Source organism: Phoenix dactylifera, unplaced genomic scaffold (genome assembly GCF_009389715.1).
Source record: "Phoenix dactylifera cultivar Barhee BC4 unplaced genomic scaffold, palm_55x_up_171113_PBpolish2nd_filt_p 000576F, whole genome shotgun sequence".
In the NCBI taxonomy this organism is placed as follows: Eukaryota; Viridiplantae; Streptophyta; class Magnoliopsida; order Arecales; family Arecaceae; genus Phoenix; species Phoenix dactylifera.
In genome coordinates, this window is record NW_024067978.1 from 15986 (window position 1) to 38838 (window position 22853).

At 38.7% G+C, this 22853-nt stretch overlaps 1 non-coding gene across 1 annotated transcript; it reads left to right on the top strand.

Annotated features, from left to right (window-relative positions):
• The first annotated feature begins 22493 nt into the window (after positions 1-22493).
• Positions 22494-22599, top strand: LOC120106589. Its single transcript, XR_005508705.1, has one exon. It is a non-coding gene; the product is annotated as a small nucleolar RNA R71 (small nucleolar RNA).
• Positions 22600-22853: the final 254 nt, after the last annotated feature.

The window sequence follows — 22853 nt, forward strand, 5'->3', positions numbered from 1 at the left end:
TTCCATTGCGGCAAGGAAGGTCACTGGAAGAGGAATTGCAAGAGTTTTCTTGCAAGTGTAAAGCAGGATGCAAAAGTTGCATAAAAAGGTATGTTTATGTTACATGCCAATTTGTCATTAAGTTCTTCAAATTCAAATTCATGGGTATTGGATACCGGCTGTGGTTCTCATATTTGCAAATCTTTGCATGTACTACAGAAAATTGGAAGTTTGAAGAAAGGTGATTTCGAGCTATATGGCGCTGGAGGAGAGTCCATCCAGGCTGAAGCTGTTGGAATCTACCATTTGGAGTTGCCCTCGGGAGAGCTCCTGGAATTAGAAGATTGTTATTATATGCCCAAAATTATTAGAAATGTAATTTCCATTCCTTTGTTGTTAAAGAAAGGATATGAAATTAATGTAAAGAGCAATGGTTGCTCAATTTCTTTTTCTAATAAAGTCTATTGCAATGGCATTATGAAAAATGGTCTTCTTGTTCTATTACTTAATGACAATGTCTTTCATATTGATAAAAGCAATAAAAGAAAGAGAGAAGAAGTAAATAACACCCTTCTTTGGCATTGCCGACTTGGTCACATAAGCGAATAAAGAATCAACAAGTCGTACAAAGAAGAGTTCTTTGATCCTTATGATTATGAATCATTAGGAACTTATGAATCTTGTCTTATGGGTAAAATGACTAAGTCTCCATTCATTGGACATGGAGAAAGGGCAAGTGAGTTATTAGGACTTGTGCATACAGATGTATGTGGTCCTATGACAACTCCAGCTAAAGGTGGATACTCTTACTTCATCACATTCACTGATGATTTATCAAGGTTCGGATATGTGTATCTTATGAAACATAAATCCGAAGCCTTTGATAAGTTTAAAGAGTATCAAAGTATGGTTGAAAAAACAAACCGAAAAGTGTATTAAAATTCTTCGATCTGATCGAGGAGGTGAATACCTTTCTAGTGATTTTTTAAATCATCTTAAAGAAAAGGGCATTCTCTCTGAATGGACACCTCCGTATATGCCACAATTAAATGGTGTAGCCGAACGGAGGAATCGTACTCTATTAGATATGGTACGGTCCATGATGTACTTTACAAATCTTCCTATTTTCTTCTGAGGTTTTGCCCTAGAAACTGCTGCACTTGTATTAAATAGGGTACAATCAAAATTTGTATCTAGTACTCCATATGAGATATGGAGAGGAAAGAAGCCTAATCTTAAGTATCTTAAGATATGGGGCTGTAAAGCTTATGTCAAAAGAAATTTTGGACACAAGCTAAGTGCTAGATCAGATATATGTATTTTTGTAGGTTATCCTAAAGATAGTATAGGATACATCTTCTATCATCCTACCGAACAAAAGGTCTTTGTAGGTAGACATGCCACTTTCTTAGAGAAAGAGTTTATCTTCGAAAAAGGCAAGGATAGGAGAATTGAACTTGAATAAGTTCAAGACCTACAAATGGAAACACAAGATTTTCCTCAATCAGATGTACCCATTGATGAAGTACAACCACAACACACATCTCCTCTCGAAAGGTCAAATAGAGTGCGAAATGCATCTAAGAGGTATAGGTTTATCATTGAGAATGATGAAGCCTACATCGTTGAAAATGATGATCCTCTGACCTATTCGGAAGCTATCATGAGTAATGACTCTAACAAATGGTTAGAAGCTATGAAATCCGAAATAGACTCTATGTATACCAACCAAGTATGGACTTTGGTTGATGCACCAGAAGGTGTAAACCCTATAGGTTGCAAATGGATCTATAAGAAGAAGATTGGAGCAGATGGCCAAGTAGAAACCTACAAGGCTAGATTGGTGGCAAAAGGTTTAGGCAAAAGCAAGGAATTGACTATGATGAAACTATTTCACCAATTGCCATGCTTAAATCTATTCGGATTTTGCTTGCAATAGCTGCATACTATGATTATGAAATTTGGCAGATGGATGTTAAAACTGCCTTCCTTAATGGTTATCTTGAGGAAGAGGTTTACATGACACAGCCAGAAGGATTTGTCTCAAGTAGGAGAGCAAATCAAGTATGCAAGCTTAAGAGATCCATTTATGGATTAAAGCAAGCATCGAGGAGTTGGAACATCCGTTTTGATACAACAGTCAAAGAGTTTGGTTTTATCAAAAATGTGGATGAACCATGTGTGTACAAGAAGACTAGTGGGAGTACCATTATCTTCTTAATATTGTATGTAGATGACATACTAATCATTGAAAATGATATTCCAATGTTACAATCGGTCAAGACTTGGCTATCAAAAAGCTTTTCCATGAAAGACTTGGGAGAAGCATCCTATATACTTGGTATAAAGATCTATAGGGATAGATCTAAAAGGATGCTAGGCTTGTCCCAGTCTAGGTACATGATCATGTGCTAAAAAGATTCAGCATGGAAGGAAGTAAAAGAGGTTACTTACCTATGAGTCATGGCATACGTCTCTCTAAGAAGATGTCTCCTAAGACATCTGAAGAGAGAAATAGAATGAATTCTATTCCCTATACTTCGGCAGTAGGATCGATTATGTATGCTATGCTATGTACCAGGCCTGATGTTGCTTATGCCTTAGGCATAACAAGCAGATTCCAGGCTGATCCAGGAGAGGATCATTGGATAGCTGTGAAAAATATTCTTAAGTACTTGAGAAGGACTAAAGATATTTTTTTAGTTTATGGAGGATCTGAGTTGAAACTAGAAGGATTTTCTGATTCTAGTTTTCAGTCAGATCTAGATAATAGCATGTCCACTTCAGGGTATGTCTTTACCCTAAATGGTGGTGCAGTGAGCTGGAAGAGTTCCAAGCAGCAAACTGTAGCTGACTCAACTACTGAGGTAGAATACATTGCTGTAAGTGAAGCCGCTAAGGAAGCTGTCTGGATGAAGAAGTTCATCTCTGAATTGGGAGTAGTTCCTGAAATTGCTGAACCAGTGCCAGTTTATTGTGATAACACTGGAGCTGTTGCTCAAGCAAAGGAACCAAGGTCTCATCATAAATCTAAGCACATTCTAAGACGCTTCCACCTCGTTCGAGAGATCGTCGAGAGACAAGACATAGTGATTGAACGAGTAGATACAAAGAACAACCTAGCAGACCCGTTCACTAAAGCTCTACCACAATAGCAGTTCGATCGCCACCTCGATTGTATGGGGATGAAATATAAGCACGATTGGCTTTAGTGCAAGTGGGAGATTGAAAGAATAGATGCCCTACAAGCCAATCGCAATATGTATTGTGAAGGATTTTCTTTTGATTTTCCAAATCATGTACATGACATTTAAATATGAATAAAGGCATTATGTTTTATCATATGCTGTTGATTATATTTGTGATAAACCCCTTAGATTAGGGCAATGGTTTTGAGGCTATGATGAGATCATACTAGTGAGACCTAAAATCCTAAAATCCTAATCATAAATATTCCTAGTCATTGGTTCATTGAGTCGGGGATCAATGTACCGGTAAGACTGGCACATCTTATGTATGCTCGATGCAGAGGGTGATTGATCTCACAATCACTTGTGTGGCAACATATGGGTGCTCATTAGAGGAATGAGTTCACTGAATTGACCTACAAAGAGAAATCTTATGAAGTCTTACTTACATATCAAAAGATGATTCTCTTAGTGGGAGTTGTGCAACTGATCCTTTGACCTAAGATCACCATGGTATCTTGTGCACATAAATCCATGTTTTGGTTTACACTCATTCATGACAGTAAGTTGTGTATGAGGTCTTCTGGATATGGTGGATTGTGTGCGAAGATTATGAGTAGGTCAACAAGGATGTTGCCCAAGGTGACAAGCCAAAAGGGAGAGGTGAATTGGTTTTTCTAAATTTTTACTATCTTACTTTAGTCAATTGATGAGTGAGTGAAATTAAAACAATACACAATACAAACACACAAGAAATATAGTGGTTCGGTGCTCTCCTAAGCACCTACGTCCACTCCCCAAGCGACTCCTTGGGAATTCACTATAATCCCACGGATTACAGTTGGATTGTTTTCCGGGCTCACAATCCAAAAACCTTTACACTTTGGTTTTCCGGAATCACCAAGAACCTATGTTGGTTTTACGGGCTCACCAACGAACCTTCACAATTGGTTTTACGGGTTCACCAATAAACCTACACCGTTGGTTTTACGGGCTCACCAACAAACCTTTACAAAGTGATTAACAAAAGAAAGAAGAAAGTTGAAACTTCTAGATGAGCAAATATAACAATTATAAGCTACAAAGAAGAATTTAGAATATAGTTATCGCTTGATGAGACTTCTTTCTTCTTTGTCAAGAATGCTTCACTCTTCAAGGGTGGATGGAGCTCTTAATATCTCTTGGAATCTGCTCAACCACTTCCTTTTGACTCTTTGAATGAAGCACTTGGATGAAGAAGATTAAGGCACTTGTCTTTCTTGTGTAAGCTTTGATATTTTGCAAAAGGATGCTTTCTCTGATGAATAGTGTCACTTTAAATAGTTTTCCTAATCCAATGGATAATTCTCATTGGTTAGAATTCAAAAACTAGCCGTTGCTTGCTGTTGGAAGGACAAAAAGTACTTCTGCAGAACTAGCCGTTATGCTTTTGCCTGTGCTTGGGTCGACTCAACTTTTACTGGGGTCGACCCAACTTTCACTTGGGTCGACTCATGCTATATTGGGGTCGACCCTCTCAGAAAACACAGAACCTTATATTTCAGCCGTTCTTCACTTGGGTCGACTCAACTCTTTTTGGGTCGACTCAAGGTTCAGTTGGGTCGACTCAAATTCCACTTGGGTCGACCCTCTCAGGGATTCTAGAGAACCGATTTTTGAATGATATACCCTTTGGGTCGACTCATGTTCAGTTGGGGTCGACTCAAGGTTGGGTCGACTCAGGTTCCATTTGGGTCGACCCTCTCAGGGATTCCAGAGACTTGTTTTCTTGAGGCTTGAAGATTGGGTCGACTCAACTTTTACTTGGGTCGACCCAAGTACTGTCATCCGTGCCATTTTTGCAGAAGTGTGCCCGATGGTTCCATGATGTGTCGGGGTCGACTCCACCAATCTTGGGGTCGACTCATTCCACACTTTGCTGCAACTTAAGGTTAGATTCATCCATACAATCAATGAAATATACTTCAAGTATTTTTGAATGTATGCCATGGTAGTGCTACATACTCTTAACAATGAAAATTACTATCATCTCCTTGAGAGTACGTTTTACTTGAAACTTGCTGAATTAGAATTTAGAATTCACTATCCCTTTTCTATTGCAAATTTTATCTCATTATTAATTATTGAAATACATCTTGATCTCATTCTACTAATATACGAGAATGATGAACTTAGTAATGATATATCATATTACCTTGTAATATTTAATTAGATATACCCTTAATCGTTGTATTAATCATCAAAATACCACTATCATCCTCAATCTCCCCCTTTTTGATGATTACAAAATATTGAGTATGAGCAAATTGATACTTATCTTAAAATTAGTTTTAGAAGGGCTCAAGTTGCTGAATTTCAGCTTTTCAAATTTGAGAGTGAAGTCTCCCCCTATTTCATCCAAATATTGCCAATTTGAATTTTTGATTTACTCCCCCTTTCTTTTATATTTGGTTAAAGATGAAACGTCAAAAATTTGAGATAAAGCAAGAGTTTCAGATTATGTATCGAGGTATGAGAGGTATGTGCCAAATTCTGAAATTTGATTAAAAGTTTAGACTTTAATATTTTCATTGTTACATATCGCTCCCCCTTAAGTGTATATTGTCTCCTATTTTAATTTTCAACCTTGTTTGTCAACTTATTGCAACTCCTTTCTTTCCTTACTTCTCCCCCTTTTTGTTATCATCAAATAGGTGCATGGCAATAGATAAGTAGACACAATAAATAATAAACAGTTAAGTTTCATTGATCAAAATGGAACATTGTAGTACATTAATGCCAAAAAAAAAATACAATGTTCTTCAATCAAAGTGCAAAGTACATGATCAATACAGAATACATATGAGAACTAGATATATCCTAGGCACTAATCATAATGCTAACATCAGCCTAGGGGGTATCTAATGGCTGTGATCTAGTCCTCATCCTCCTAGCATAAATGGCGAGGGGAGGTCGAGCCTGATGGGACTGAGTCTGGCGTGGACCTCGCTGAGCTGGATGACTCTATGCCGAAACCTCTGACTCAGCTGCTCGGGGCACAGATGGACCATAAGCCTCTCTCTCTCTCTCCGTAATGCTCCGACCTCCTCTCTGAGATCGCTAATCTCAGCAGTCATAATATCCAACCTGCTCGTCAATCCATCAGTGATAGTCCTCGCCTGAGCTGACATAAGCTCAGTCATCCTACTCCAAAACTCATCTGTGCACCCCGTGGGAACAGATGACGATGGGCCAGCCTCTGAAGGTGCCGTAGGATGCTCCTCAGGTACCTCAGCCTCAGAGATGGGGTCTCCAACCTCTGGTGCATCACCCTCCGGTGCATGTATCCCTGCTCCCCCACGCACCCACTGCCCGTTTACCTTCTCATAACCCATACGGACTAGTGACCGTGCAGTGTAAGTGTCAGTGAATAGAAGGTGCCTGAAGATCTCTCCCTCTACAGATATGTCATGCTGTCGGAAGACCAGAGTGAGTATCATACCATAAGGCAGGGAGACTCTCGAATTGCATATGACCTTTCTCATCTGCCTAAGCATCATAGCTGGGAGGTTCAGGGGAATGCCCTGAATAATGTGCTCCATAATGACCAAGTCTCGCTCAGAAATGAGATCAAATCTCCCACTCTTCGGAAATAAAATCCGACCTATGAAGTTGTGCAACAACCTCATCTCAGCTGAAAGAGAGCTTGCTATCATATTTTCGGAATAGTCAAAATCATCGTTCTCAAGGATCAACTGTAGAGCTCTCAACTTGTTTTCAGGCTTTTCTGGAGTTGCACCTTCGCAGGGGAGATGAAGCAACTCACTCAAACTCTCTTCTGAAATCCTAACCCTTACTCCTCGGACTTCAGACACAAGCCCTCCCATTCCAACTTTTAGAAAGGCATAGAACTCATGAACCAAGCCCGGGTATGTCACCACATTTAGGGAGCAAAGATACTCCCACCCTTGCCTTCGGATCCAATCCCCCAAATGGAATCCTTCTTGATCCAAAAATTCGGAGTGGATCCTTCTCCCCATAGTAACCGGTCTCCCCGCATATTTTGCAAGTTGGACTGAAGGGGAGGGAGGAGGAGGAGGCTCTACACGTGTCTCACCTTGTGGAGGCACTGTAGAAGACTCTCTAGCATTTCTATCAACACGGGTTGTCCGTGAAACTCTCCCAGATCGCTTGGCTACGGCTTGCTTGGGTCCCATTTCTTCAAGATCTTGATCTAACGGCTTGGGAAAGCTTTTTTCTACTGTTTGGAGATGATTGGAAGAGATTGGAGAGTGGAAAATAGGGTTTTAGGAAGAGGACAAGATGAAACAGTGCCCTAGAATAGCTCACGGGTCTACCTTTTAAAAGTGGGGTCCCGTCGTTGGGTCGACCCCAGATTTTTCTTGGGTCGACTCAACGTTGGGTCGACCTCATTCTGGCTTGGGTCGACCCTAGTTCAGAAAATTTTCTTTCTCTTCCTTTTTTTTAAAAAAATTCTTCCTTGCCTCCAATCCTTACAAATTCTTACTGGGACAATGATACATGAGTAAGGAATCTATAGATGACTAGTTTGACTAATGTTTCATGGGTTTTTCGAAATGGGAGGAGAGTATCATGAGACAACTTGCTCCTTTTTATATCTCCTTAATCAAAAGGATCACATGTGCCTAATTCCCTCCTAAGCATACAAAATCTATCTTCACTCAAAGGTTTTATGAATATGTCAGCTAATTATTTCTCAGTACAAACATGCTCAATACATATGTTCCCATTTTGCACATGATCTCTAATGAAATGATATCTTATTTCAATGTGTTTGGCTTTAGAGTGCTGAACTGAATTTTTAGTAAGGTTGATGGCACTAGTATTATCACACTTTATAGGAATGTTATCTAGTTTAACTCCATAGTCCTCTAGTTATTGCTTAAGCCATAGTACTTGAGCATAGCAACTGCCGGCAGCTATATATTCGGCTTCAGCCGTTGACAATACTACTGAATTTTGCTTTTTGCTAAACCATGATACTAAGTTATTTCCTAAAAATTGACATGTTCCACTAGTGCTCTCCTATCTAATTTGCATCCAGCAAAATCTGCATCAGAGTATGCAAGCAAATCTAGACAGGAGTCTCTCGAGTACCATAATCCTATGTTTGTAGTTCCTCTCAAATATCTAAGGATTCTTTTAACAGCACTTAGATGTTGACTCCTTAGGATCTGATTGGTATCTAGCACATATTCCCACACTAAACACTATGTCTGGCCTACTAGCAGTAAGGTAAAGCAAAGATCCAATTAAGCCTCTATATATAAAGCTTCATATCTATACTTTTTCCTTTTTCATCTTTGTCTAGCTTACTAGTGGGATTCATTGGGGTCCCTATTCCCTTGTGATTTTCATTCCCAAACTTCTTTAATATTTCCTTTGTGTACTTAGTTTGATGAATGAAGATACCTTCTTTAGTTTGCTTGATTTGTAATCCGAGAAAGAAATTTAGTTCTCCCATCATACTCATCTCGAATTCTTCTTGCATTAAATTAGCAAACTCTTTGCAAAGATTATCATTTGTGGCACCAAAGATTATGTCATCTACATATATTTGTACCACTAGCAGATTTTTGTCTTTTCTTTTGAGAAAAAGTGTTTTATCTACATTTCCTTTACTGAAATCATTATTCAGTAGAAATTTGCTTAGTCGATCATACCAAGCCCTAGGTGCTTGTTTTAATCCATATAATGCCTTATGTAATCTAAACACATGATTTGGCAATTCATGATTCTCAAAATCAGGAGGTTGCTCTACATATACTTCTTCCTCTATAAAACCATTTAAGAAGGCATTTTTTAATCTATTTGATAGAATTTGAAATCCATGAAACATGCAAAAGCTAGAAGTAATCTAATAGCTTCTAATCTAGCCACGGGAGCAAATGTTTCCTCAAAATCTATCCCTTCTTCTTGATTGTATCTCTTAGCTACAAGTCTAGCTTTATTTCTTATAACTACCCCATTTTCATCTAATTTATTTCTAAAGATCCATTTTGTTCCAATTACAGAGTTATGCTTTGGTCTCTCAGTTAATGTCCATACATTACTTCTTTTGAATTGATTTAATTCTTCTTGCATAGCCTTTATCCAATTGGTGTCTTTTTCAGCTTCTTCATAAGTCTTAGGTTCTAATTGTGAAACAAAAGCAAGATAATCATTTAAATTTCTAAGAGAGGATCGAGTTCTTACCCCTTGAGATGGATCACCAATGATTAAGTCTTTAGGGTGTCCATGTGCATACCTCCATTCCTTTGGTAAGTCTTGAGATTGTGGTGGCACGCGATCATTTTCCTTATCTTGATTTGGCACGTCATCCAGATTCAATTTTTCAAAGTCAATAATTCCTGCATCATCATCAAGGATATTTTTTCTCCTAGCAGACTCACTATCAGACTCATCAAAAATGATATTAACTGACTCTTCGACTACAAGAGTTCTTTTATTGAACACTCTGTATGCCCTGCTAGATGTGGAGTATCCTAAGAAAATACCTTCATCTGACTTGGCATCAAATTTACTTAGATCCTCCTTGCCATTGTTTAAAATGAAACATCTACATCCAAATACTCTAAGATATTTAGCGGTTGGTTTCTTATTCTTCCAAAGATCATAAGGAGTTTTCTTGGTTATAGGTCATATTAAAACCCGATTTAGAATATGGCAAGCAGTGCTTATAGCTTCAGCCCAAAAGTACTTTGGAAGATTTGACTCACACAACATTGTGCGTGCCATTTCTGCTAAGGTCCTATTTTTCCTTTCAACAACCCCATTTTGTTGAGGCGTTCTAGGTGCTGAAAATTGATGTGAGATACCATTTTCATTACAAAATTCTTTAAAGTGTTGATTTTCAAATTCAGTTCCATGATCACTTCGAATTGCTATTAAGGTGAACTTCTTTTCAGTTATGATATTTTTATAATATTTCAAGAATGCTGAAAATGCTTCATTCTTATGTGCAAGAAATGAAACCCATGTATATCTTGAAAAATCATCTACTATGACTAGTCCATACTTCTTCCCTCTTAGACTCGCGGTTCTAGTGGGTCCAAATAGATCCATATGTATGAGTTCAAAAGGCCTAGTATTTGATACTATATTCTTTGATTTGAAGGATGATTTTGTTTGCTTTCCTAATGAGCATGGTCAGATTTTGTCCTTTTCAAAGATCAATTTTGGCACATCTTTTATTAATTCCTTCTTGACTAGTTTTGATATTAAGTCCATACTAGCATGTCCTAGTCTACGATGCCAAAGCCAACTTTTTTCATTTTTCTTTTCTTCATTAGTAATTAAACATAATCCATTTTTCTTGCCGAATTCATAAAGATCTACCATGTAAATATTTCTTTGCCTTTGTCCTATAAGTACAATGCTATTATCTTTAGGATTTGTGATTATGCATACTGAGGCTTCAAATGTGACTTTAAGACCTTTATCACAAAATTGACTTATGCTAAGTAGGTTATGTTTCAAACCATTAACTAATAAGACATTTTCTATAAAGGTAGATGGAGTAATAAAAATTTTACCCTTTCCAATGATAAATTCTTTTTCATTGTCTCCATAGGTTACTACTCCACCCTTCTTAGATTCCAAGATGACAAATTGTTCTACATCACCTGTCATGTGTCTTGAACAGCCGCTATCTAGATACCATCGTTTATCCACCTTATTAGCTGCAAGACACCCCTGCAATCAAGATCAAGAATAAGCTTTAGGTATCCAAACTATGTTGGGTCCTTTAGGGTTAGTACTTGATGTTCCTTTTGGAACCCAAACTTTTTTGGATTTAAGATTATAATTATTACTCAATTTGTTGTTGCTAGACTTTCTATAGTTACATTCATATGCTTTATGTCCTAATTTATTGCAGCAATGACAAGTTATATTTTCATTTTTGGCTTTCACAAATATGTTCTTTAAGTATTTTTGTTTTCTATTTGTTTTATATCCTAATCCAACTTTATCATATACAGCTTTTTGACTATCAAGAATTATATTTAATTTGGTTGAGCTAAGTGTAAACTTGTCTACTAAGGATTTGTATTTTTCAGCATCTTCTTTTAACTTGACATTTTCAGCAATTAGATTCTTGGTTTCATTTGTGAATCTCCTACTTAATGTTTCATAGTTATTAGATAGTTTCAGCTTATCTTTGATAAGAGATTGATTTTCATCTTTTAGAACTTTATTTTTATTGATTAGTTTTTTGGGTTCTTCCATGAGTTCTAAAAATGCATCATGTAATTCTTCAACAGTAAAATCACATTCAAGTTCAGAATCTACCTCATCGTCATTGGCTATATGGCAGATTTGGGCCATCTCTTGTTGATCTTCCTCTTCCAAACTTGACTCCTCACTTTCACTCCATTCAGCCATGAAGTTCTTCTTCTTAAGTTTTCTAGCCATCCACTTCAATTCCGGACAATCTATCTTGAAATGCCCGGGCTTGTTACACTCATAATAAATTGGTGTTTCCTTTTTCTTTTCTTTGTCCTTACCCTTTTCTTTGCTTGAGCTACCTTTGAAGAAGGGCTTCTTTTTATGAAATTTCTTCTTTCCTCTCATAAATTTTCTGAATTTTCTTCCAAGCATAGCCATTCCTTCTTCATCAAATTCCTCCTCATCATCAGATTCTTCCGATTCAGTTTCCTGTTTTGGAGTGGTAGACTTTAAGGCAATGGTTTTTCTTCTCTTGACCTCATCTTCTGAATTTTGCCTCATGGTCAACTCATGGGTCATGAGTGATCCCAGAAGTTCCTCCAATTGCAGTGTATTGAGGTCCTTTGCTTCCTAAATTGCTATTACCTTGGCCTCCCAAACTCTTGGTAGAGACCTGAGAATTTTTCGCACCAATTCAGAGTTAGTATAAGACTTTCCTAAACTCTTTAGCCCATTTATGATTTCCGTGAAACGAGTAAACATTTTAGTTATGGACTCAGTGGATTCCATTTTAAACAACTCATACTTATGTACTAATATGTTTATTTTTGACTCCTTAACTTGATTAGTTCCTTCATGTGTGACCTCCAGTTTATTCCAAATTTCTTTTGCGGAGATGCATGTAGATATTCTATTGAATTCACTTACATCTAGTGAACAGTAAAGTATATTAATTGCTTTAGCATTTAGTTGTGCTAGTCTTCTATCACTCTCATTCCAATCCATTTCTGGTTTGGGAATGATTGTGCCCTCTATACTAATTGTGCGTGTGTGAGGTCCTCTAATTATAATATACCACAATTCATAGTCTAGAGCTTGAATGAATATCCTCATCCTAGCTTTCCAGTATGTGTAATTAGTGCCATTAAATAGAGGAGGTCTATTTATGGATTGCCCCTCACTCATAGAACATCCCACTTGGGTTGTCATGATCTTTGTCTCTTGATTGTGAGATCAACAAATACTATGTGAGCACCTCGCTCTGATACCACTTGTTGCCCAAGGTGACAAGCCAAGAGGGGGGGTGAATTGGTTTTTCTAAATTTTTACTATCTTACTTTAGTCAATTGATGAGCGAGTGAAATTAAAACAATACACAATACAAACACACAAGAAGTATAGTGGTTCGGTGCTCTCCTAAGGACCTACATCCACTCCCCAAGCGATCCCTTAGGAATTCACTATAATCCCACGGATTACAGTTGGATTGTTTTCCGGGCTCACAATCCAAAAACCTTTACACTTTGGGTTTCCGGGATCACCAAGAACCTATGTTGGTTTTACGGGCTCACCAACGAACCTTCACAATTGGTTTTACGGGTTCACCAATAAACCTATACCGTTGGTTTTACGGGCTCACCAACAAACCTTTACAAGGTGATTAAAAAAAGAAAGAAGAAAGTTGAAACTCCTAGATGAGCAAATATAACAATTATAAGCTACAAAGAAGAGTTTAGAATATAGTTATCGCTTGATGAGACTTCTCTCTTCTTTGTCAAGAATGCTTCACTCTTCAAGGGTGGATGGAGCTCTTAATATCTCTTGGAATCGGCTCAACCACTTCCTTTTGACTCTTTGAATGAAGCACTTGGATGAAGAAGATTAGGGCACTTGTCTTTCTTGTGTAAGCTTTGATATTTTGCAAAAGGATGCTTTCTCTGATGAATAGTGTTACTTTAAATAGTTTCTCTCATCCATTGGACAACCCCCATTGGTTAGAATTCAAAACTAGCCGTTGCTTGCTGTTGGAAGGACAAAAAGTACTTCTGCAGAACTAGCCGTTATGCTTCTGCCCGTGCTTGGGTCGACTCAACTTTTACTGGGGTCGACCCAACTTTCACTTGGATCGACTCATGCTACATTGGGGTCGACCCTCTCAGAAAACACAGAACCTTATATTTCAGCCGTTCTTCACTTGGGTCGACTCAAGGTTCAGTTGGGTCGACTCAAATTCTACTTGGGTCGACCCTCTCAGGGATTCTAGAGAACCGATTTTTAAATGACATAGCCTTTGGGTCGACTCATGTTTAGTTGGGGTCAACTCAAGGTTGGGTCGACTCAGGTTCCATTTCGGTCGACCCTCTCAGGGATTCCAGAGACTTGTTTTCTTGAGGCTTGAAGATTGGGTCGACTCAACTTTCACTTGGGTCGACCCAAGTACTGTTCATCCGTTCCATTTTTGCAGAAGTGTGCCCGATGGTTCCATGATGTGTCGGGGTCGACTCCACCAATCTTGGGGTCGACTCATTCCACACTTTGCTGCAACTTAAGGTTAGATTCATCCATACAATCAATGAAATAGACTTCAAGTAATTTTGAATGTATGCCATGGTAGTGCTACATACTCTTAACAATGAAAATTACTATCATCTTCTTGAGAGTACGTTTTACTTGAAACTTTGCTGAATTATAATTTAGAATTCACTATCCCTTTTCTATCACAAATTTTATCTCATTATTAATCATTGAAATACATCTTGATCTCATTCTACTAATATACCGAGAATGATGAACTTAGTAATGATATATCATATTACCATGTAATATTTAATTAGATATACCCTTAATCGTTGTATTAATCATCAAAATACCACTATCATCCTCAAAGGAATTAATCACTTCTAGTAAGAGAAGATCGCATCCTATTTATTCTAATTATATGATAATTCAGGGAGCCTTTGATCAAAGCAGAATGAAAATTAGAAAGAGTTTCTAATGTTTCATTATTCAAATTATCATTAGAAGATTGAGAAATATATAAATATGAAATTGAGTTTGACATATATTCATACTCATATACATATTTGGGATGCAGTTTGATTGAAGGATTGAATTGCACGGTAACTTGCCACTGAAGGGTATTTTTGGTATTTCTACCAAATTTCATATTTTCCGGATAGACATGACACGTTGCTAGACGTCAATCTTGTCTTATAGGTTTGATCGAATTAAAGAGTTTAATTCGATCACCAATTAGAAAGGATTCTAATTGTTAAGTTCGGGTTCGCGCAGTTTGGACTTAAATCAATTAGAAGAGTTCTAATCAAGTTGGGTCAACTCGCTATTCTCTTTCCCCCCCTCTTTTCTTTTCTTTTCTTTTTCTCCCAACCGAACCTCTCTTCTTCTCTTCACCGAAACAGGGGTTCCCCTGTTTCTTTCACAACCCAGCTCTCCCCCTCCCTTCCTGCCGATGGCTTCTTCATATAGACCCTCTCACCGGTGATGGATCCCCTGGGAGTACGCTGGTGAGGATGCGAATCCCGGATGCTCATCTGATGGGAGCTGGCTGTGGGATTAATGTGGAGTGAAAGAAGAAGGATTTGCCAATTCCATGGGATCGCGGACGGTTGGAATGGCTCAAATCCGGCAGAGGGAGACGGCTAGATGGGATGCTGGAAGCGTTGATCATGGAGGAGTGATTTCCGGTTGCTGGGAGGTGGAACGGGCGGCGGATGGCATGCGGTTGATGCGGCTGGGAGGATCGATCGCGGAGGAGCTGGATCGTTGATTGCAGCCGGCTGGGATTGCGGAGACTGGGATGGGATCCGGATGCGCCACGGGCGGAGGAGGAGGCAGAGACGCTGGTTGCGGCATGGAGCTGGAAATCCGGAAGAGGAGATGGCATGAACGCGGTGGGCACGACGCGGGATCGACGGGAGGAAGGTGGACGACCCTGATGCAAGGAGGGAGGAAGAAGATAAACAGTGGCTTATATATATATATATTTATTTATTTTTTTTTATTGTAACACTGTTCATATGAACAGTGTTTTTCACGGAACACTGTTCATATGAACAGTGTTACCTCGGAATACTGTTCACCTGAACAGTGATTCCAGTAATTTTTGGGAAAAATTATTTTTCTTGCTTTATTTTGACGTGAAAATGGGCATATATGAATTTAAAACAAGGATCTCCTCTATTTTGCTTAGTTTGGAAACGTGATGCGGAGATGGGAGTTTCTGAACCGTTGGATTGCTTGGATAGTGGTCGCGAGAAAGGAATAGGATTGGTTTGGGAATTGGCTTTGGATTAAAGTAGGTTATGATCTTTAATTTGCTTGAACTTGGTCTCGAGCCCAATGTTATTTAAATTCAATTCTTGCTAAACTGCTTCAGACCGGACTCGACAAAACTAAAAACAGGACCGTGACTTAATAAAATTAATCAAACATTTTCCCCATACAAAAATAATTAATTATAGCTTTCAATCTAATTAGGACCAAAACCCATTTAATTATAACCTTAGCTTGATTACAACTCTATCAGGTTACCCAACCGGGTTAACACAATCTCCTCCTTATATGTTTTCCTGTAATTTTCATGAAAGATTGCAAACAAGAGGGAGACAAGTTCAGAGTCTGATTTAAGAAAAGAATTATTTACTTTTTACCATATTTTAAATTTATTTCAATGATCATTCAATTTCATGGTAAAATACGTATTTATCAGTTTAAGAACATTGATAAGTGCTATGGAAAGATAACTAAATTATAGATTATTAAGCACTTATCACACCCCTAAACCTATGTTTTGCTGGTCCTCGAGCAAAATTAGAAAAGAAAAACTCTAACTCACTTTCGCAGGCATCGCGATTGCATTTACCATATGCAACAAGGCTTTAAACCCCTAGGTGGCCCTAGTGGACGAGTTTTGTCTCGTGAGGATTTCTGGCTCAGATACCCACAAACTGCTGTCTCTACCCAAAGATTTTTTTTTTTTTTTCATAAAAGCTAGTTTCAAATGCATAAGTGCCAAGAATTTCAAAAGCTTCTTCTTTTTTTTTTTTTTTTTTGAAATCTAATTTAAGATACATAAATGATAAGAATTTCAAAGCACACACGGTTTTATTTACTAAAACCCAAATTCTAGGTTAATATGCAATCTAAGTTAAAGTTGTTAAGTTTCCGTTTAGGGAGTTGTAAGACTCATTTATACTGGAGTGCTCGGTGAAATCTGGACCGTACACAAGCTAAGAGTTCGGATCTCCAAAATATTGTTAATACTAGTAGTTTTCCAAGGATTGGTCGAAAGGACCTGCTCACTGATTCAAAATCATCTTATCTGTAGGATTTCAAGAGTTGTGGATGTTTACTTTAGTACCTCACGGGCTTTATCTGTAATATTCTAGTTTACTCGAATTTTTACAACGACGGCTTTCACACTATTGTCTTTTTCAAGGTCAATACAGAGTTTTTTTTTTATCATAAAAGATATATAAATTGTGCACTTTTACTCTTGTGGTGATTTCTCCGTGTAACGAGCAGTTAGTCGACAACTCTCACACCAGTTGGCATAAGGTGTCGGGCATCAAGACTCCCCTACGGACTTATGCTCGGAGTCCTCATCACAAGCCCATTTGACTTTTGACAATAGGTAGCCCTTTTCGATGTTCCTGACTAAATCCATTTTTATTGATGATTTTTTTTTTTTTTTTGGATTAGATAAGTGTGATTCATCAGGGTCCAAGGTTGTTACTATACTATCAACATAATGTCGAGCCTAGACCTTAGAAGGGTCGGCCAGTGTGTAGTGAAATTCCAAAGTATTAATTAGCTTACAACTCCCTAAGAGAGACTTAATAAAAATTGCTTAAATTTGTATTACTTCCGACTAGTCATTGGGCTTTTTAGATTTTATATACCTTGTGTGTTTATCATTCTTGCATAAATGTATAGAAATTAGATTTTTAAAAACAAAAACTTTTTTTTTAATTTTTTTTATTATTATTTTATAAAAAATGAAAATGAACATATTTTTTTTCTAATTTTTTTTTTGTTTTCGTTTTTTTTTTTGGATGAAAATCAAGATGAATACCCCCAAACCTAAACCTGACATTGTGAAGTGAAAACGAATGCAAGAGATGCAAACAAAACCAAAAATGTTTAAAAATACTTAAACATAACCCCCAAACCTAAACCTAACATTGTCCTCAATGTTAAAAAAATTTAAGAGAATTGTGTTGCCTCCCAACAAGCGCTAAGTTTATTGTCTTCAGCCAGACACGGTGCATCCTTAATTATTTTGATAAACAGGGTTCGTCAAATTAAGGGATTCGATCAATTGCCCATCGGTAACACAGTCCACATAATGTTTTAACCTTTGACCATTGACTTTTAAAATATGTCCACCATTGAGGTGTTGGATCTCTACTGCACCATAAGGAAAAACCTTTTTCACTACGAATGGTCCATCCCACCTAGAGCGAAGTTTACCCGGGAAGAGTCGCAACTTTGAATTGAATAGCCAAACCTTTTGACCAGGTTCGAAGGACTTACGGTTAATATTTTTATCATGAAAAGCCTTAGTCCTTGCTTTATAAATTTTAGCATTTTCATAAGCCTCATTGCGCAATTCTTCAAGTTCACTTAGTTGGAGTTTTCGGTGAGGACCAGCTACTGCCATATCTAAGTTAAACTTTTTGATAGCCCAGAAAGCTCTATGTTCAAGTTCTACCGGTAAGTGACAAGCTTTTCCAAAAACTAATCGGTAGGGAGACATGCCAATAGGAGTTTTGTAGGCAGTACGATAGGCCCAGAGTGCATCATTTATCCTTTGAGACCAATCTTTCCTATCGGGACGAACCGTTTTTTCTAAGATGTGTTTTAACTCCCTATTGGACACCTCGACTTGTCCACTCGTTTGGGGATGATATGGGGTAGCAACTTTGTGGGTGATGTTATATTTGCGAGCCAAAGCCTCGAAAGACCGGTTGCAAAAATGAGATCCCCCATCACTGATGATGGCTCGGGGTATGCCAAAACGACAAAAGATGTTTTCATGTAAAAATTTAATCACAACCTTGTGGTCATTAGTTTTAGTGGCGACAGCTTCTACCCATTTTGAAACATAATCAACCCCTACCAGAATGTATTCGAAACAAAAGGATGGTGGGAAAGGGCCCATAAAGTCAATACCCCATACATCAAAGATTTCTACAATTAAAATAGGATTGAGAGGCATCATATCTCTATGGGAGATGGTACCCATCCGTTGGCACCGTTCACAAGTTTGGAAAAAGTTATGGGCATTTTTAAAAAGTGTGGGCCAATAAAATCCACTCTGTAAAACTTTTGCTGCAGTTTTTCTATCCCCAAAATGTCCCCCACAAGCTTGTGAATGGCAGAATGAAAGAATACTTTGAAATTCGCATTCGGGGACACATCGACGGATTACTTGATCGGGACAATACTTGAATAGATCGGGATCATCCCAATAATAGAACTCTACTTGTGAAAAGAATCGGTTCTTGTCTTGAGTTGACCAATCATCAGGAATTCGTCCTATGGCAAGGTAATTTACTATGTTTGCAAACCATGGCGTTTTCATTCCTTGTACCCCAAATAATTGTTCATCTGGGAAAGCATCATGTAAGGGTGAGGTATTCTTAGAGGGCTCAAGAAGAATCCTAGATAAGTGGTCTGCTACGACATTTGCAGTTCCTTTCTTGTCACGAATTTTTAGGTCAAATTCTTGTAGTAAAAGAATCCATCGAATCAGACGGAGTTTGGTGTCCTTCTTTGCAAGAAGGTGTCGAAGGGCAGCATGATCAGTGAATACGGTAACCTTGGATCCTAATAGGTAAGATCGAAACTTGTCTAGCGCGAATACTACAGCTAGCAATTCTTTCTCAGTGGTGGTGTAGTTCAATTGTGCATCTGAGAGTGCTTTACTAGCGTAGTAGATGACATGAGGTACCTTATCTAGCCGTTGCCCTAAAACTGCCCCAATGGCATAGTCGGATGCGTCACACATCAGTTCAAATGGAAGGGTCCAATTAGGGGGCTGTATGATAGGTGCAGTGGTTAATTTCAAGCGAAGATTTTTAAATGCCTCCCGCATGCTTTATCAAAGACAAAGGGAGTGTCCTTAGCAAGAAGATTGCACAAGGGTTTGGAAATCTTGCTGAAATCCTGAATGAAGCGACGGTAGAAACCAGCATGGCCAAGGAATGATCGGATTTGTTTCACAGTTTTGGGTGGAGGGAGATTGGAAATAAGATTGACTTTGGCTTTATCTACTTCAATGCCCCTCTTGAACACGACGTGTCCTAAAACTATGCCTTCTTGGACCATGAAATGGCTCTTTTTCCAACTTAATACTAGGTTGGTCTCCTTACATCTTTTCAAAACTAAGGTCAAATTGTCCAGATAATCGTCAAAGGATAGGCCAAAAACTGAGAAATCATCAATGAACACTTCTAGAAAGTTTTCCACCATATCTAAAAAAATGGCCATCATGCATCGTTGAAAAGTTGCGGGTGCATTGCATAATCCAAAAGGCATCCTCCTATATGCAAATGTCCCAAATGGGCAAGTAAAAGTGGTTTTGTCTAGATCGTCCGGGTAAACAGGTACTTGATTATATCCAGAATAACCATCTAAGAAGCAGTAGAAACCTTGACCAGCCAACCGTTCCAAAATTTGATCTATGAAAGGTAGAGGGAAATGGTCCTTCCTAGTCATTGAATTAAGTTTTCTGTAGTCAATACACACGCGCCAACCCGTGGTTGTGCGTGTTTGTATCAATTCTCCTTCCGTATTTTCAACCACAGTGATACCTGATTTCTTAGGTACCACTTGTGTCGGACTCATCCACTTACTATCAGAAATTGGATAAATGATTCCGGCATCTAATAACTTCACCACTTCTTTCTTGACTACCTCCTTCATGTTAGGATTGAGTCTTCTTTGCATTTCTCGGGTGGGCTTTGCATCATCTTCGAGATGAATTCGATGCATACAAACAGAGGGGTCAACCCCTTTCAAATCGGCTACAGACCATCCTATGGCATGTTTATTCTCTTCTAGCACCCTTAAAAGTTTACCCTCCTGTTCAGTAGATAAGTTGGCCGCGATGATTACAGGAAGGGTATCTTCTGGTCCTAGAAAGGCATACTTAAGAGTTGTCGGAAGTGGCTTCAACTCGAGTTTAGGTGGAGAATCAATGGAAGGACAAAGTGGTGCGCTAGCAATGGGGGGAAGAGGTTCAGGTCGGATCTTCCAAGGAAGGGAACTCATGGGAGATTGATTGTCGAGTCAGATGTTGACTTCTTCTATGGCCTTGTCTATGTCAAAGTTGTCAATGTCAAAATGGGCCAAGCATGCCTCTAGGGGGTCATCTGCTAAGATATAGGGAAGGGCTTCCTCTACAAGATCATCCATTTCGTCAATTAGGCAACATTCGTCTTCCCTCACATGTTGGTCAGCGGCATGAAACACATTCAATTTAATTTTCATGTTCCCAAATGATATATCCATTGCTCCAGTTCTACAGTTGATACATGCATTGGCTGTTGCTAAAAAGGGACGACCAAGGATCACAGGGATTTGTTTTTTTAGGTTGGGCACATGTTCCATATCAAGGACGATAAAATCTACTGGAAAATAGAATTTGTCTACCTTGACAAGAACATCTTCAATCATCCCCCGTGGTATCTTCACAGATCGATCAGCCAATTGTAAGGACACCGAGGTAGGTTTTAATTCACCTAATCCAAATTTTTCATAGACTGAATAGGGTAGAAGATTCACACTTGCCCCTAGATCTAAAAGTGCTTGGTCGATGGAGTTATTTCCTATGACACAAGAAATAGTGGGAGCACCAGGGTCTTTGAATTTTGGAGGGGTATTGTGTTGGAGAATGGAACTTACCTGCTCAGTTAGGAGGACCTTTTTAGGCACATGTGTCCTAGATTTCCGCTTTTGGGTGCAAAGGTCTTTGAGAAATTTGGCATAGGAGGGAACTTGTTTGATGGCATCAAGGAGTGGGAGGTTGATTTTAACTTGTTTGAAGACCTCCATCATCTCTTCTAATGAAGTTCCCTTCTTGCCAAAGGGAGAGGGTGCATTAAGTGCTTCAGGGAATGGAGCCTTTGGAATGTGGGTTGTGGCAGATGGTGGACTAGCTGAAGAAGGTTTTGGGTTTTCATGTGATACATTCTTCTCTTCTTCTTCACCTTCCTTATTGTTACCCTCCCCAACCTTATTATCTATTATACGTCCACTCCTTAGGGTAGTCAAAGCATTGGCTTGCTCATGATTTAGTCGAGTTTCTTGTGCCACGTATTGTCCCCTAGGATTACTCATTGGTTGACTTGGAAGCTTACCTTCCTCTCGCTTGTTTAATGCATTAGCTAGTTGACCCATTTGGGATTCTAGCTTAGCAATTGATACGTGTGAGAGTGCAATAGTTGTGTGTTTGCCTCCAAACCTTGAAGGGCAGTCAACACCTTCTCCTCAAAGGCTATATTTCTTTGGGTTGGAGGAGGAGGATGCTGAAATTGAGTTGAGGGACGGTAGAGATGAAAATTCTGAGGGTTTTGAAAATTTTGGAAGAAGGGTTGGGAGGTATTAGAAGCTTGCTGCCTCCAAGAAAAAATTGGATGATTCCGCCAACCCGGGTTATATGTATTGGAAAATGGGTCATTACCCGGTCTGGGCTGTGTTTGGGCAGCATTGATGTGTTCTTGCACGAGTTCGGGAAATTGGGGTGCTGAGGGGCACTCATGAATAGGATGCGATGGGCTAGAACAGATAGCACACACTTGTGCTTGGGAAGAGCTAACGACATGTCCTCCTATTATCAGTTGGTCAATCTTATGGGACAATGCATCTACCTTGCTAGACAGGTCCATAGAATGACTTATTTTACAAATGGCCCCTTTTATTTGAAAATTCAGGGGTGCTTGACGAGAACATGAAGCATAGTGGAGGGAGTTTTCATTAAGATTTTCAAATAGTTGCCATGCTTCATGCTCATTTCGAAGCATGAAAGTCCCCCCGCATGCAGCATCGATCATCTGACGGTTTCGTTCAGTCAAACCGTCATAAAAACATTGCACTAGCTGCCACTTAGGTATTTGATGATGAGGGCATTTACGGATTAGGTCCCGAAATCTCTCCCAAGTTTCATGAAATTCTTCTCCCTCGGTTTGGGAGAAGCTTGTAATGGCACGTCTAAACTGGTTCGTTCTTCCTATAGGAAAGTATTTTTTAAGGAATTCTTGTTGCATTTGATCCCAAGAACGAATCGAGTTAGCTTCTAAAGAATTCAGCCATTGTTTGGCTCTATCTTTAAGGGAGAAGGGAAATAATCTAAGTTTCAGAGCATCATCAGTGAAGTTCTGAATCTTGACAGTGGTGCAAATCTCAAGAAATTCATCTAAGTGTTTATATGGGTCTTTGTTGGTGAGCCCATAAAAAGATGGGAGCATTTGG